General features: G+C 35.6%; 1 pseudogene; it reads right to left on the reverse strand.

Annotated features, from left to right (window-relative positions):
- Positions 1–5,872: 5,872 nt before the first annotated feature.
- Positions 5,873–15,702, reverse strand: LOC101692044 (annotated as a pseudogene).
- Positions 15,703–15,954: the final 252 nt, after the last annotated feature.

Below are 15,954 nucleotides of genomic sequence, written 5' to 3' on the forward strand. Positions count from 1 at the left end.
TCTGACAAATTATTGAAATAACTTGGCTTAGCAAAATGATTTTTAGTGCTTTTCCACATGCGGAGATATTCAAGGCTGCCTGTGTGTTCTGTTGATCACTTGGGGGAAATGTGTTATGTCTAAAAAAGTAATGGTAAATATTCCACAATGGAATGTAAACAGGCAGAAATAGCTTATTACTAGCTGGAAATCATTTTCTAACCCAAGATTAAAAAGGTCTTGTGCATACCAATAGCAATAGATTAAATCCTTTTGTATTTGCCATAAAGAATAATTTACTTAATCTAGATAATCTAGTCTATGTCTACATAATCTAGTCTATGTCTTTTACTCCATCATATACTCTCTGTCTTTCTGGTTTTATACAACAATACTTGCCCTATAGTATAGTAAGGTATAAGCTGGTTAGGGTTCAGATGCTTAAACCAAATTATTATATAATTTAAATCTGGAAAATCTGGAATGACATGTTTGCTTTATTCTTTTCTGATATTGAAGAAAAGAAGATCCCTGAAAAAAGAAATGGGTATAGATGGAATTACCAACTTTGCAAGGTGAAAATTTGTAATAAGGATACTGTTGTCATAAAAATATCGATATGCTGAAAGTATTAAAATGTTTTTTCTACAAGATAATATTACAGTGTCAAGGTGCATAGATCCCACCCTTAGAATATATGAGTTCCAACTATGGCTATGTTAACTTGCAGGTTGTTTATGTGACCTTAGGAAAGTTTTTGAAACTCTTTATGCCATAGTTGTCATCTAAAAAAAGAAAAAAATGGAGATAGTACTTAATCCGATAGGGTTAGGGTGCAAATTATATAAACTAATCCATGCAAAATGCTGAGAAGAATGTCTGACACATATAAAATCCATATATATATAAATTATTTCTGTATTGTAATATTTACATTATCATATATAATCAATATTCCCATTATTACTCTTTGATTCTGCCAAGTAAAATAACAATGAAACACATAAAATACATACATTCCAAAATAAAAGAAAAAAGAGAAAATGAAAATTCGATTTTTTAAAAGCTTTTTACTTCTTTATTAAAATAGTCAAAATGCCTTAATTCTAACATTCTAATTCCAAGTTATAAGACAGTCAGCAATGTGTAACTGTTGATGATAACTATTAAAATTAATAGGAACACTTTTATTTTTATTTATAAGTAAAATTGTACCTATAGGACATTTATAAATCATAAAATATCGAATATCTGAGGAATATGTGTCATTAATAAGTATGCTTCACGGAAAGGGAGTCTGAATTTGCATTCCATTCAAACCCTCTATGGGATTTTCTCAGCACTAGCTGTCAGTTTTGTATTTACACTGTATAAAACAGTCATATTTCTTCTAACAGACACAATGCAACTTCCTCTTATTCTGTCCTTCCTAACTAATAAATCACACTTTACCAAGTACTACCTTGTTTTTATGATATCCCTAATACGTTTGGAGAAATGGCTTTTTGTATAGCTAATGAAAGATAAACTTCAAGGTGTTTTGTTTGCATGAATCTTTTATAAACTGCAAAGAGAGCCTAGCAAAATTAGGCTTATAATTTTGGATTATTGTCCTTAAAAAGTACCCAATCCAAACTGTATAAACTTAAAACCCTTCAGATTCTGGGTTTCTCCATATCTTAAATTATTATTATATGCTCTTAACACTATGAAAATTATTGAATATATAAAAGAGGTGCTAAAGAGATGTTTTCCTTCCTTATCCACTTTAAAAAAATTGAGATTATAATCAACATACAACATTACATTAGCTGTAAGTGTTCAATATAATGATTTAATATATGTATGTATTATAAAATAAAGAGTACAATAATTTTAGTTACTATCCAACACCATATATAGTTACTTTTTTGTGATGCAAACTTTCAAGATTTATTCTCTTAGAAACTTTCAGATATACAATATAGTATTGTTAATTATAGTCGCATTAAATCCCCAGATCTTATTTGCTTTATAAATGGAAGTTTGTATTTTTTGACCATCTTCGCCCATATCCCTCTGCCTTCCCCCTGACAAACACCAATTTGTTCTCTGTGTCTATGAGTTTGGATTTTTGGTTTTAGTTTAGTTTCCATATGTAAGTGAGATTATAAGATATTTGTATTTCTGTCTGACTTATTTCACTTAGGATAGTGCCCTCAAATTCCATCTATGTTGTGGCAAATGGCAAGATTTCTTTCTTTTTTTATGGCTGAACAGTATTCTACTGTATATTATGTATGATATACGTATCATATAAATAAGTATATGTAGTAGATGTGATATATATATGATGCATGATACATGTCATATTTCCTTTTTATTTTTTTTTAATTTGGGTATAGCTGACATATAATGTTACATTAGTTTAAAGTATAAAACATACTGATCCAACTTCTCCATATGTTATGCTATGCTCACCCCAAGTGTAGTTACCTTCTGCCACCATACAACACTATTACTGTATCATTGACTATATTCTTTATTCTGTGCCTTTTAATTCTTTGACATATTAATTCCACAATGGAAGTAGGTATCTTCCACTGTCCCTTACACATTTTGCCCATTCCCCCAGCGCTCTTTCCTCTGGTCATCATCAGTCTAGACTCTACTTATAGTTCTGATTTTGCTCTGTGTTTGTTCATTCATTTGGGTTTTTTCAACTTCCACATTTGAGAAAAACTATACTGTATTTTTCTCTCTCAGTCTGACTTATTTTACTTAGCATAATACCCTTTATGTCCATCTATGTTGTCACAAACTATATCATCCTTCTATCAAAGCTGTGTAAGATTCCATTATATATAATGGAATCATATATATATATATATATATATATGATGGAATCCTACTGTGCCATCAAGGCATATCTATATCTATAACTGTATCCATTTCTATATCTACACCTATCTATATATCTAGATCTAGATCTAGATATGTTTATGTTGGGACATATGTTTATGTCCCAACCCCCCAAGCCCCTCCCCTCCAAAACCCTCCGTTTGTTTCTCAGAGTCCACAGCCTCTCATGGCTTGTCTCCCCCTCCAATTTCCCCCAACTCACTTCTCCTCTTCATCTCCCAATGTACTCCATGTTATTCCTTATGTTCAACACCATTTCTTGAAGAGACTATACTTCCAAACTAGTAAGTTGTACCTTTACCAAGTATTACATTTAAATTGTTGAAGTTTGTTTATGCAAAATTAGAAAAGAGGATGTGAGGTGGGTGAAATGGATGAAAATGGTCAAAAGGTACAAACTTTCAGTTAAAAGGTAAATAAATTTTTGGAAAGTAATGTACAGCATGCTGACTATAATTAACTCTACTATATTGAATATTCAAAAATGCTTAAAAGAGTAAATCTCAAACAAACAAACGAAAAAAACCCACAATGTTTTAACTGTGTGTGGTGATGGATGTTAACTAAAATTATTTTTTGCAATCATTTTACTATCTATCTACCTATCTATCTACCAAATCATTATGTTGTACACCACTAACTAATCCAATGTTTGGACCCTGGCCAGAGTGGGGCAAGTTTTAACTAGGTATGCTCTGCTCTGCTTGATAAATGAGACCTGATATTACTTCTGTTAAAGTTACAACATTGCAGAACACTATAGTTGGTAGATGTGGTGCATGTGGATGTTTCTACTGGTCTTCTGGCAAAGGGGCCTCTTTTGCTGGTCCTTAGACACAATGCAAGAGAAAAGCAGTATCAGCAGAACACAGGGAGGGTGGGACTTGCTGTAAGCAGTTTACCCAGCCAATGTTAGTGCTGTGCTGCTTACTGAAGTTTGTTTATGCTGGGGGGAAAGAGGAGAGAAGTGGCGCCAGCCAGCTCTTTTGCCCCTGGAGAAGGAAGTCAGTGCTTGCTAGCCTCAGGGAAGCACTTCCAGAAGAGGGTTAAATTCCCATCGTGCAGCCCAAGCATTTTTCAGATCACTGTTTTCAACCTAGCTGCCTCCAGATTGCACACCTGCCTAAAGCAGCACAGAACACCTTGGGTTCTATCCCAGCAAATCCTGATGACTTTTAAAACTCCAAACTATAGGGACCTAAAGAAAAGCAAAGCTGGAGACATCACAATTCCAGACTCCGAACAATATCATGAAGCTATAGTGATCAAGACAGTCTTTTGCTGGCACAAAAGTAGACACATAGATCAATGGAACAAATGGAACAAAATAGAACACCCAGAAATGAACCCAAAGCTATAGGTCAACTAACATTTGACAAAGTAGGAAAGAATATCCAGTGGAAAAGAGACAGTCTCTTCAACCAATGGTGTTGTAAAAACTGGATAGCAACATGAAAAAGAATAAAACTTGATCATCGCATTTACACCATATGCAGAAACAAATTCAAAATGAATGAAAGACCTAAATGTGAGACAGAAAATCAACAAAATCCTAGAGGAGGACACAAACAGTAACCTCTTTGACATTGGCCCTTGCAAGTTCTTACTAGATATGTCTTCTGAGGCAAGAGAAACAAAAGCAAAAATAAACTATTGGGACTTCAAAATAAAAAGCTTCTGCACAGTAAAGAAAACAATTGACAAAAGTAAAAGACAATCCATGGAATGGGAGAAGATATTTGGAAATGACATATCTGTTAAAGTATTAGTATCCAAAATATATAAAGAACTTATCAAACTCATCACCCAAAAAACAAATAATCCAGTTTAAAAATGGACAGAAGACATAAATGGCATTTTTCAAAAAAAAAATTACATCCAAATGGCCAACAGACATAAGAAAACATACTCAACATGCTTTTATCAGGGAAATTCAAATCAAAACTACAAAGAGCTATCACCTCACATCAGTCAGAATGGCTAAAATTAACAACATGGGAAATGACAGGTGCTGGTCAGGATGCAGAGAAAGGGGAACCCTCTTAAACTGTTGGTGGGAATGCAAACTGATGCAACTACTGTGGAAACCAGTATGGAGGTTCATCAAAAAGTTAAAAATAAAGCTACCCAATGACCCAACAATTGCACTACTAGATATTGACCCAAAGGATAAAAAAATGCTCATTCAAAGGGATACAGGTACTCTGATGTTTATAACAACATAATCAACAACAGCCTGATTATGGAAAGAGCACAAATGTCCATCCACTGATGAATTGATAAAAAAGATATGGTATGTATCTTCTTCATAGGTAGTTAGATAGATAGATAGAATAGAGTATTTCTCAGCCATAAAAATGAATGAAATAGTGTCATTTGCAACTACATGTATGTACATAGATATTATTATACTGAGCAAAATAAATCAGTCAGAGATTAATAAATATCATATAATTTCACTCATATGTGCAATGTAAGAAACAAAGCAGATGAACATATAAGAAAAAAAAAGCAAGCCAAGAAACAGAAATTTAACTATACAGAACAAACTGAGGGTTGTTAAAGGGGAGTTGGGTGGGGAGACAGGTTAAATGGGTGACTTGTTGTGGATGGCACTTTCAGTCATGAGCACCAGGTGTTGTATGTAAGTGATGAATCACTAAATTCTACAACTGAAACTAATATTACATTGTATGTTAATTGGAATTTAAATAAAAATGTAAAAGAAACACAATTTTATGTTAATTTTATCTCAAAACTGGAAAAGATAATCAAATGTAAATTTCTTAAAATAATTAAATTAAACATTTTATTTTTTGTAACACTGTTTCTTTAAGAGTGAAGATTTTTCACTATTCCTAAACTGTAAACAATGTGTGACTGAAATATAAAATGAAATACTTTATTGATCACATATCACAGTGAAAAGTTTCTAAGTTTTCTTGTCAATATACAATCAAAGCATAGCATTTAAGTAAAACTAAATTCCTTATTAGGCAAATATTTTTGCATATGCTGCCTTCCCTTTATCTTTGTGTGCCTTTCATCATTTCTACCTGGAGAGCTTTATCTTCTGGTGCTATCTCCTGGCTTTTTTAAAAATCAGTCAATTCTTGATCCTATTCTCTTTTTAAAAAATTTTATTATTATTATTTTTAAGTTAACATGTAATTTTTGTTTCAGGGCTACAGGTCTGTGATTCATCAGTCTTAAACAACACCCAGTGTTCATCACAACACATAGCCTCACCAGTGTCCATCAACCAGTGACCCCATCTCCTCAAACCCTCTCCCCTCCAGCAACCCTCAGTTTATTTCCTAAGATTAAGAGTCTCTTATGGTTTGTCTCCCTCTCTGAATTCGTCCTGGTTCTTCTTCTTCTTTTTCTTTTTTCTTTCTTCATCTATGATCCTCTGCCTTGTTTCTTGAAATCCGAGTATCAGTGAGATCATATGATAATTGTCTTCTCTGACTAATTTATTTTGCTTAGCATAATACCCTCTGGTACCTATGTATATATACCACATCCCTTTCTATTCATCTGTCAATGGACATCTGGGCTTTTTCCATATTTCCATAGTTTAGCTATTGTGGACACTGCTGCTATAAACATTGGGATTCAGGTGCCCCTTTGGATCATTACATTGTATCTATGGGGTAAATACCTAGTAGTGAAATGGCTAGATCATAGGGTAGGTCTATTTTCAACTTTTTGAGGAACTTCTATACTGCTTTCCAGAGTGGCTGCAAAACTTTTTATTCCCCAAAACACTGTGGGAGCATACCCCTTTCTCTGCATACTCCCCAACATCTGTCATTTCCTGACTTTTTAATTTTAACCATTCTGACTGGTGTGAGTAGCAAAGACATTTAAGAATCAATGCAACAGGCCCCTCCCCAGAAGATAAGCAAGAACATCCAAACAAGAACAAGTTTACCAATCAATGAGAACTACAAAACTACAGCAGTAGGGGAATACACCACATAGAATCATGGCTTTCTTCCCAAGAGTCTTAAGTCTTTCTACTTTAATTGTTTTTGTTTTTTCTCTTAATTTAAAAAAAAAAAATTCTTCACCGTCTCTGACTTCCCATGAGAAACTGTGGACTCTGAGAAACAAACTGAAGGTTTTGGATGTGATGGGGATGGGGAGATTGGTGAGCCTGGTGGTGGGTATTAAGGAGGATATGTATTGCATGGAGCACTAGGTGTGGTGCATAAACAATGAATTTTGGAACACACACAAAAACATACCAGAATACACCCAAAATCTAGTGTATGGCTCTGTTCTATTCTTCCCCCTATCATATTATGTTTTCTCTTTTTCTTTTTTTGTTTTTGATTTTTTTTTGTTGTTTTTTTAAAGTCTTTTTAAATTTTCACCTTTATAGTTACATTGTATCCTCTCAATGTATTTAATTTTATTTTGGTATATACACATTTTTCTTTCTTTACAATTTTGAGATGTGTCTTCCTCTAACAAACCAACCAAAGTACACTCAGGAGATAGGGTATTGCTCTGTTCTGTTCACTGGTTATTTCCTTTCCTTCTTTGTAGTTGTTGCTATTTCTTTCTCTTTTGATTTTTTTCTTGTTCTTATTAATTTCCATTTTTACAGTTACATTCTATCCTTTCATTGTATTTAATTTTATTTTTGTACATATACAAGTTTTTCTTTCTTTACAGTTTTGGGATCTAGTTTTCTGAAAAAACAGACCAAAGTACACACAGAATCCAGTGTTTCTTTCTATTGGGCTCACCTATCTGATTTTATTCTCCCCCTGCCCCCTGTTTTGAATCTCTTCTGATTTGTTTAATGTGTATTTCTCTTGTGTCATTGTTGCCCTTTTAGTGTTCTGTTCTCACATACATCTCTTCTTCCCCTGGACAAAATGACAAGATGGAAAAACTTACCTCAAAAAAGAGAACAAGAGGCAGTACTGACTTCCAGGGACTTAATTAATACAAACATTAAGAAGATGTCAGAACTGGAGTTCAGAATAATGATTATAAAGATACTAGCTGGGCTTGAAAAAAGCACAGAAAACACTAGAGAATCTCCTTTGGAGAAATAAAAGAACTAAGATCTATCCAAGTTGAAATAAAAAAAGCTATGAATGAGGTGCAGTAAAAAATGGAGGCTCTAACTGCTCAGATAAGTGAGGCAGAAGAGAGAATTAGTGATACAGTTGACCAAATGATAGAGAATAAAGAAGCTGAGAAAAAGAGAGTTAAGCAACTACTAGCTCATGAAGGAAGAATTTGCATGATATGATATCATACAGTAAAACAATATTAAAATAATTGGGATCCCATAAGAAGAAAGAGAGAGGCAGAAGGTATATTGGAGCAAGTTATAGCAGAGAACTATCTTAATATTGGGAAGGAAACAGGTATCAAAATCCAGGAGACAGAGAGAACCCCCCTCAAAATCAATAAAAATACGTCAACAATCCGACATCTAATAGTGAAACTTACAAGTCTCAGAGACAAAGAGTAAATACTAAAAGCAGCTCAAGACAAGAGGTCTGTAACCTACAATGGTAGAAACATTAGATTGGCAGCAGAAGCATCCATAGAGACCTGTCAGGCCAGAAAGGACTCTATGATATATTCAGTTTACTAAATGAGAAAAATATGCAGCCAAGAATATTTAGGGGCACCTCGGTGGGTCATTTGGTTAAGCAACTGCCTTTGGCTCAGGTCATGATCCCAGCATCCTGGAATTGAGCCCCATGTCAGGCTCCTTACTTAACAGAGAGTTTACTTCTCCCTCTCACTCTGCCTGATACTCTGCCTGTTTATGCTCTGTCTCTCTCTTTCATCAAATAACTAAATAATTTTTTAAAAGAATACTTTATCCAGCTAGGTTATCACTGGGCATTAAAGAGGGCACATATTGCATGGAGCACTAGGTGTGGTGCATAAACAATCTTGGAACATTGAAAATATAAAATTAAATTAAAAAAAATAGGAAAGATAAAAAGTTTTCAGGACAAACAGAAACTAAAAGAAATTGTGATTACCAAACCAGCCCTACAAGAAATATTAAAAGGGGTCATCTAAGCAAAGAGAGAGCCCAAAAGTAACATAGATCAGAAAGGAAAAGTGACAATATACAGTAACTGTCACCTTACAGGTAATACAATGGCACTACAGTCATAAGTCTAAATAGTACCATGAATGTAAATGGGCTAAGTGCTCCAATCAAAAGACATAGGTATCAGACTAGATAAAAAAAAACAAGACCAATTAATACGCTGCTTGCAAGAGGCTCATGTTACACCCAAAGACACCTTCAGGTTTAAAGTGAGGGGAGAAAACCATTTATCACGCTGATGGACATCAGAAGAAAGCTGGGGTGTCAATCCTTGTATCAGACAAATTAGAATTTAAACCAAAGACTGTAATAAGAGATGAAAAAGGACAATATATCATAATTAATTAAAGGGCCTATCTAATAAGAATATATAAGAATTATAAATATTTATGCCACTAACATGGGAGTAGCCAATTATATGAGCCAATTAATAACAAAATCAAAGAAACACATTGATAATGGTATGATAATAGTAAGGGACTTTAATATTCCCCATCACTGCAATGGACAGATCATCTAAACAGAAGATCAAGAAGGAAATATGGACTTTGAATGACACTCTGACCCAGATAGACCTCACAGATATATTTAGAACATTCCATCCCAAAGCAATAGAATACTCATTCTTCTTAAGTGCACATGGGACATTCTCCAGAATAGATCACATCCTGGGTCACAAATCAGGTCTCAAATGGTACCAAAAAAATGGGGTCATCCCCTGCATATTTTTGGACCACAGTGTTTTGAAATTGTAACTCAATCACAGGAAGAAAGTGGGAAAGAACTCAAATACATATGAGGGGTCGAGATGGCAGAGGAATAGGGGACCCTATTTCAACTGGTCCCCTGAATTGAGCTGCATATCTACCAGAACACTATGAACACCTATGAAATCAGCCTGAGATGTAAGATTATACTTGTCTGGATTTCTACAGGGACAGAGGATCATCAGTCAAGAGGGTAAAACTTGCCTGGTTAGTGATTAATATTTTCAGCTATACAACCACAACTCAACAGAATTAAAAGGAGCAGGAACTCCCAAAAAAGAAAATACCCAGAGACAATGACCTCTCTAGCAGATCTAATGGATATGGATGTAAGCAAGATGTCAAAAATAGACTTCAGGGTAGCACTTATGAAGAAAACAATCAGGCTGGAGAAAACTATTAATGGAAACTTAGATTCATTAAGGGCAGAAGTGAAAGCAGATCTGGCAGAACTTAAAAATTCTATCAATGAGATACAAACTAATCTAGATATTCTAACAGTTAGGGTAAATGAGGCAGAAGAATGAATTAGTGATCTTGAAGAAAAACTGATAGAAAAGAAGCAGGAGGGGGCCTGTATCAAACAGTTTAAAATCCATGAAAATAGAATTAGAGAAATAAATGATGCCATGAAACATTCCAATGTCAGAATTATTGGGATACCTGAGGGGGTAGAGGGAGAAAGAGAGAAAGGACTAGAATATATATTTGACCAAATTGTAGCCAAGAACTTCCCTAATCTGAGGACTGAAACAAGTAATCCTATCCTAGAGGCACAGAGGATACCCTCCAAGATCAATGAGGGAAGATAAACCCCCAAGCATGTAATAGTAAAACTCATAAATCTTAGAAACACAGAAACCATTTTAAGGGCTCCCCAAACCAGGCAAAGACATCATCAAAAAGGAGAATTTCAGCACAATATCCCTGATGAATATGGATGTCAACATTCTTGAAAAGATCCTAGCTAATAGGATCCAACAGGACTTTAAAAGCATTCTCCCTTTTGATCGGGTGAGGGTTATCCCTGGGATGCAATGGTGGTTTAACATTCATGAATCAATAAATGTGACAAAGCATATAAATTAGAGAAGAAACAAGAACCACCATGTCCTCTCAATCAATGCTGAAAATGCATTTAACAAAATGCAGCATCCTTTTGTGATTAGAACTTTTCAGAGTATAAGAATAGAGGGAACACTCCTCAACTTCATAAGATCCATCTATAAGAAACCCACAGCAAATATCATTCTCAATGGGCAAAAACTGAGAGACTTCCCATTGAGATCAGGAACATGACAAAGATGCCCAATCTCACCACTATTTTTCAACATAGGACTAGAAGTCCTAGCAACAGAAATCAAACAACAAAAAGGAATAAAAAGCATTCACACTGGCAAAGAATAAGTCAGACTCTCTCCACAGACTTTATGTGGAAGACTCTCTCCACAGATGACATAATACTTCATGTGGAAAACCCAAAAGTTTCCACCTTTGTATTACTAGAATTCATACAACAATTCGGTAATGTGGCAGAATACAAAATCAGTGCACAGAAATCAATTGCTTTCTTATACACTAACAATGAAACTGTAGAAAGAGAAATTAGAGAATTGATTCCATTTATAATAAAATCAAAACTGATAAGATACCTTGGAATAAACCTAACCAACAAGGTAAAGGATCTATACAGCATGAACTACAAAACACTCATGAAAAAACTGAAGACAAAAAATGGAAGAACATTCCATGCTCATGGATCAGAAGAATAAACATTATTAAAATGTCCATGCTGCCCAGAGCAATCTATACTTTCAGCACCATCCCAATTTTATTTATTTATTTTATTTTTTTTTTTTTACTTTGTGGGTTTTTTTTTTTTAATTTTTTATTTTTATAAACATATATTTTTATCCCCAGGGGTACAGGTCTGTGAATCACCAGGTTTACACACTTCACAGCACTCACCAAATCACATACCCTCCCCAATGTCCATAATCCCACCCCCTTCTTCCAAACCCCCTCCCCCCAGCAACCCTCAGTTTGTTTTGTGAGATTAAGAGTCACTTATGGTTTGTCTCCCTCCCAATCCCATCTTGTTTCATTTATTCTTCTTCTACCCACTTAAGCCTCCATGTTGCATCACCACTTCCTCATATCAGGGAGATCATATGATAGTTGTCTTTCTCTGCTTGACTTATTTCGCTAAGCATGGTACGCTCTAGTTCCATCCATGTTGTTGCAAATGGCAAGATCCATCCCAATTTTAAAAATTGCATTTAAAAAATATTTGATTTATTTCTTTGACACAGAGATATCACAAGTAGGCAGAGAGGCAGGAAGAGAGAGGTGTGGAGGAAGCAGGCACCCCGCCAAGCAGAGAGTCTGATATCGGGCTCAATCTCAGGAGACTGAGATGATGACTTAAGCCAAAGGCAAGGGCTTAACCCAGTGAGCCACTCAGGTGCCCCCAAAGTGACATTTTTTAAAAATTGTTTTAAATGCTGGAAAAAACATTCCTAAAATTTGTATGGAAGCAGAAAAGAACCTGAATCACCAAGGAAATGTTGAAAAAGAGTAACAAAGCTGGATGCATCACGTTGCCTGATTACAAGCTATATGACAAAGCTACATTTAGCAAGACACAGGTCCTGGCACAAAAACACACACAGACCAGTGGAACAGAATGGAGAGCCAGAGTATGGACTCTCAATTGTATGGTCAACTAATCTTTGAGAAAGCAGAAAAAAATATCCAATGGAAGAATGAAAGTCTCTTCAATAATTGGTGCTGGGAAAATTGGACAGCTATATATATAGAATGAAACTGGACCATTCTCTTACACCATACACAAAGACAAATTCTAAGTGCATGAAAGACCTCAATATGAAACAGGAATCCATAAAAATCTTAGAAGAGAACATAGGAAGTAACCTCTTCCACATCAGCCACAACCACTTCTTTCAAGACACGTCTCCAAAGGCAAGGGAAACAAAACCAAATATGAAATTTTGGGACTTCATCAAGATCCAGAGCTTCTGCACAGCAAAGGAAACAGTCAACAAAACAGAGGCAACCCATGGGATGGGAGTAGATATTTGCAAATGACACTACAGAGAAAAGGCTGATGTATAAGGATCTCTTCAAACTCAACACCCAAAAAACATAATCAAGTCAAAAAAATGAGCAGCAGACATGAGCAGACACTTCTTCAAAGGAGACATACAAAAGGATAACAAACGCAAGAAAAACTGTTCATCAACACTAGCCACCATGGAAATTCAAATCAAAACCACATTGAGATACAAATTTAAACCAGTTAGAATGGTAAAAATCGACAAGGCAGGAAACAACAAACGTTGGAGAATTTGTGGGGGAAGTTGAACCCTCTTACACTGTTGGTGGGAATGATAATTGGTGTAGCCACTTTGGAAACGGTGTGGTGGATTCTCAAAAAATGAAAACTAATGCTACCCTATGACCCAGCAATTGCGCTACTGGGAATTTATCCCCAAAGATACAGATGTGGTGAAAAGAAGAGACCTATGAACCCCAAAGTTCATAGTAGCATTGTTCACAGTAGCCAAAATGTGGAAAGAGCCAGGATGTCCTTCAAAAGACAAATGGATAACAAAGATGTGGTCCTTATACACAATGGAATATTACTCATCTATCAAAAAGATGACTACCCAACTTTTGCATTGTCATATTTGGGACTGGAGGAGATTATGCTAAATGAAGTAAATCAAGCAGGGAAAGTCATTTGTCATATGTTTTTGCTTATTTGTGGAACATAGGTAATAGCATGGAGGACATTAGGAAAGCGGAAAATTACAGGGGACAGTTGTGACACTTCGATTGAAGATGTGCTTGGGAACAGTCTCAGAGAATAGACTGGGTGTGGTGCATAAACAATGAATTCTGGAACATTGAAAAGAAATTAAAAAAAATAAAAATAAAACAAAAGAAGCATCCTACTAAAGAATGAATGGGTCAACCAGGAAATTAAAAAAAAATAATGAAAAATAATCATGACAATACAGACAAAAGGTTGATATCCAGGATGTATAAAGAACTCCTGAAACTCAACACACACAAAACAGATAATTATATCAAAAAATGGGCAGAAGATATGAACAGACACTTCTCCAATGAAGACATACAAATGGCTATCAGACACATGAAAAAGTGTTCATCGTTACTAGCCATCAGGGAGATTCAAATTAAAACCACATTGAGATATCACCTTACACCAGTTAGAATGGCCAAAATTAGTAAGACAGGAAACAACATGTGTTGGAGGGGATGTGGAGAAAGGGGAACCCTCTTACACTGTAGGTGGGAATGCCAGTTGGTGCAGCCACTTTGGAAAACAGTGTGGAGATTCCTCAATAAATGAAAAATAGAGCTTCCCTATCACCCTGCCATTGCACTACTGGGTATTTACCCCAAAGATACAGATGTAGTGAAAAGAAGAGCCATCTGTACCCCAATGTTTATAGCAGCAATGGCCATGGTTGCCAAACTGTGGAAAGAACCAAGATGTCCTTCAATGGATGAATGGATAAGGAAGATGTGGTCCATATACTCTATGGAGTATTATGCCTCCATCAGAAAGTCTGAATGCCCAACTTTTGTAGCAATAGGGACAGGACTGGAAGAGATTATGCTGAGTGAAATAAGTCAAGCAGAGAGAGTCAATTATCATATGGTTTCACTTATTTGTGGAGCATAACAAATATCATGGAGGACAAGGGGAGTTAGAGAGGAGAAGGGAGTTGGGGGGAATTGGAAGAGGAGGTGAACCATGAGAGACTATGGACTCTGAAAAACAATCTGAGGCTTTGGAAGAGGCAGGGGGTGGGAGATTGGGGGAATCAGGTGGTGGGTATTAGAGAGGGCACGGATTGCATGGAGCACTGGGTGTGGTGCAAAAACAATGAATACTCTTATGCTGAAAATAAATAAATAAGTAAATACACAGATCCCCCCCCGGGGGGGGGATCATGATCCTATTCTTTTAATACTTGCCATCCTTGAGTTTATGGTACAATGTTTTGGTATTTGATGGGTCTATTTCAAGTGCCTCCAAACAACTGTCAATTGCTGCCTGCCAATTTGACATCTTCTGTTAATTAGCTCCAATATTTGGCACACAGCTTAGAGCTATAGGTTGTAGCTTCAATCCATCTGCTTTCCTAATAACAGCCTTTGAATCTTCTACATATCTTAAAGGTTTTGTATATTTTTTTATTAGCTATCTCCCAGTTCTGGGATTTGAAAAAAATATATTTCCAATTTTTTAAAGTCTTCTCTTATTAGCAAAATTTTATCTACATATTTTAAGTATATATCTGCTTCTTCAAATAAATCTGGGTGACTGTCACCAGAACCATCATTTGGGAATATACCCCAATGATCTCCCTCCTTTAGTTTTCTGCATTCTGTAATAACACATATTTTGGCAGGTTTTTCACCTTTCACTTCTGCATTTTCCAGTATCCTTGCCACACCCATTTTTTAAATTACTTGACCAAATACCGTATTTCTCCCCTCCAAATGAGGATTTGGAACTGTTGATAAAGTACTAAGAATCACTTGTGTTGCAGCTTGCATTTGCCATGCTCTATAAACCTTGGTCATGCTTATAATAGGAATTTTCATCTTCAAAATTTTCACTATAAATACTTTCTCCACCTTTGCCATTTTGATTTGAGAAATCTCCACCTGAACCATAAATTTCTTAATAATTCATTGGAAAGGGCATCCTTTGAAATGGAGAGTTTTCCCAGTGGTGGGTCCAGTGGAATTTTCTCTTGTACCCTAGATATGAAAATTTCCTTCAGTTTTGGGTACAATATCTGAAAATAATTCTAAGGCAATTAAACCAACTCACTCCCTACTGATGTCCATGTCAAAGAAGACTCAGCAATTACTGTGGTTGGAAGGCTTAGTCTGGGGGAGAGTTGTGACACTTCAATTGAAGATGTGCTTGGGAAAAGTCTCAGAGAACCTCTTGGGCACACTGCAGCTCAACCCAAGTGGCTTTCTCTTAAAAAATATCTTATTTTATTTTATTTAAAGATTAGATTTACTTTTTTTTTTTTTCAGAGAGGGGAGGCACAAGCAGGGAGAATGGCAGTCAGATGGAGAAGCAGCCTCCTTGCTGAACAAGGAGCCCAATATGGGACTTGGTCTGAGGACACT

This window comes from Mustela putorius, unplaced genomic scaffold (assembly GCF_011764305.1).
Source record: "Mustela putorius furo isolate JIRA1106 unplaced genomic scaffold, ASM1176430v1.1 tig00003848_pilon_pilon_pilon, whole genome shotgun sequence".
In the NCBI taxonomy this organism is placed as follows: domain Eukaryota; kingdom Metazoa; phylum Chordata; class Mammalia; order Carnivora; family Mustelidae; genus Mustela; species Mustela putorius.